This window comes from Chiloscyllium plagiosum, chromosome 5 (assembly GCF_004010195.1).
Source record: "Chiloscyllium plagiosum isolate BGI_BamShark_2017 chromosome 5, ASM401019v2, whole genome shotgun sequence".
NCBI classification, from domain to species: Eukaryota; Metazoa; Chordata; class Chondrichthyes; order Orectolobiformes; family Hemiscylliidae; genus Chiloscyllium; species Chiloscyllium plagiosum.
The window spans coordinates 123,621,502-123,624,320 of NC_057714.1; positions in this window are offsets into that span (position 1 = coordinate 123,621,502).

Consider the following 2,819-nt stretch of genomic DNA (forward strand, 5'->3'; position numbering starts at 1 on the left):
CTGTGAACTGCTGGTCAGAATCCCTTCCCTAACAATTCCCTAACCAACCCCAAAAGCATGAACAAACCTCCCCATGAGAATGTCAATCCCACTCCAGTTCAGATATAACCTGTCCAACTTGTACAGGTCCCATCTCCCCCCAGAATCGTCACTTCAAAATACCTTGTCAATTAAACTGTAAAGTACTTTTGAACATGCTAAGATTACAAAATGCACTTTATAAATACAAGTCTATCATCACATTCTCATTCAAACTACTCAGAGTCATAGAGTTCTAGAGATGTACAGTACGGAAACAGACCCTTCGGTCCAGCTCTCCACTGACTAGATATCCCAACCTACTCTCCTGGTGTTTCTGTGGTTCAACAGTGCCTCTTGAACCAGTCTCACTGCCCTGCACAGTCTTTTACCCTCTTAACCTCTGTGTTAAATTTTACCACATTCTAGACGGAGTTTACAAGGTGCTGTCTCATAGTCAGGTTCCTCAGTACTTCATTACTCATCCCTAATCAAACACAGGATGGCATCATTTCAAGAGTTCAGGGAAGAGAAGGTTTAGAAACAGTCTGCACACACTGCTTTGAAGAGAAAAATGGGAGAATCCAATGTTAAAACACCCTGAATGACAAAGGGAATCTAAATCAAACAATTCACAGAGAGTCTGTAACTCATTACTAACCAGGAGGCTTCCACAAAGTGCAGGAGGAAACCCTGCAGAGAGAGAGAGGGAGAGAGAGGGAGAGAGATATCGAAGGCTGTTCTTGATGGTTATCTTTCAGCCTCAAGAGGAGACTGAGACGGCACATGACTGAGATGTATGAAATGATGAGTGACATAGACACGGTAGACAGGAAGAAACTCCTCCCTTTGATAAAGGATCAATGACCAGGGGCATGGATTTAAGGGAAGGGGCAGGAGGTGGAGAGGTGGATGTGGGGAAACCTTTTTACTCAGAGGGACCTCACAGCCTGAATGAGTGGGAGGGGCAGAAACCCTCATCACATTGAAGAGGGATTGAGATGTAAACCTGTGAGGTCGAGGCAACAAGGCTGTGGGCCAAGTGCTGAAAAATGGGATTTGAATAATGAGGTGATTGTATTTGACTAGTGCAGGTGGAATGGGATGGAGGCTGAAAATGCGTTGCTGGAAAAGCGCAGCAGGTCAGGCAGCATCCAAGGAGCAGGAGAATCGATGTTTCGGGCATAAGCCCTTCTTCAGGAATCAGATTCAGGAATCAGCTTATGCCCGAAACGTGGATTCTCCTGCTCCTTGGACGCTGCCTGACCTGCTGCACTTTTCCAGCAACACATTTTCAGCTCTGATCTCCAGCATCTGCAGCCCTCACTTTCTCCTCGAATGGGATGGAGGGCCTATTTTGTGCTGATTCTATGAGTCAGTCCATCTCTTTTGGAATTGTTTGATTAGTGACTCAGAGTTTAGGAGCAGCAACAGTTCTAAACCTTGGACAGGAAACTAGCTAAAAGTTTAGGATTTCAGGATATCATTAACACAACATGCAGAAGCACTGGCCAGTGACCGAAGCTCAAGGAAGCGAAATGTGAAACCGTGAATGTGACAGCACCTCCATTTTTATGCCTTGCCTCTGGATCCCCCTGTCTGGTTAAAACTCTGTCTCAGCCTTGACCACACTTGAATGACCCAGGGAAATGTGCACTGCTCCCTCTGTAACTGAGAAAGTTGAATGGCAATGCAGTACAAGTTTATAAGAGTGCCGAGATTTTAAAGATTGTGAAAAGATCTCCAAGAGAAATGTCAGGAACTGGACTGTTCAATCTTTAAAAAAGGTGTGATCATACAGCCATAGAGATGTACAGCACAGAAATAGACCCTTTGGTCTAACTCATCCACGCCGATCAGATATCCTAACCTAATCTAATCCCATTTGCCAGAACTTGGCCCATATCCCTCCAAACCCTTCTATTCATATACTCATCCAGATGCCTCTTAAATGTTGCAATTGTACCAGCTTCCACCACATCCTCTGGCAGCTCATTCCATACACGTACCACCCTCTGTGTGAAAAAGTTACCCCTTAGGTCCCTTTTAAATCTTTCTCCCCCACCACAGGTAAAGACGCTGACTATTTATCCTATCCATGCCCCTTATGATTTTATAAACCTCTATAAGGTCACCCCTCAGCCTCCGAAACTCCAGGGAAAACAGCCCCAGCCTGTTTAGCCTCTCCCTGTAGCTCAGACCCTCCAACCCTGGCAATATCCTTGTAAATCTTTCCTGAACCCTTTCAAGTTTCACAACATCGTTCCGATAGCATTTTAAAGAACAGTTCTTGAGGATGAGGAACATAAGGAACAAGGTGGGTCACAAGCTCAGCATCTCTTTCAGAAAGCCAGCACAGACACAAGGTAAGGATTCCTGAAGATAATCAGAAATAGAAACAGGAGCACCCTTTACAGACCCTTAAGCCTGTCCACCATTCAAATAGGATCATGGCTGACCCAACATTCCTACATTTTCCTGCCCTTTCTCCATAATGATTGGGTCCCCAACTGATCAAGAATCTATTGACCTCAGCCTTAGATATACATGAAGACTCTGACCCCCAGCTCTCTGTGGCAAGGAGTTACAAAGACTTACAACGTTCTGACAGAAGACATTCCTCCTCATCTCGGTCATAAATTGGTGTCCCAGTATTCTGAGACTTTGCACTTTGAACAAAGAACAAAGACAATGTACAGCCCAGGAACAGGCCCTTCGGCCCTCCAAGCCTGAGCCGATCCAAACTGCATACATTCATGTGAACTCTGAGCTCAAAAACTGCATGAATTTATGTAAAACTC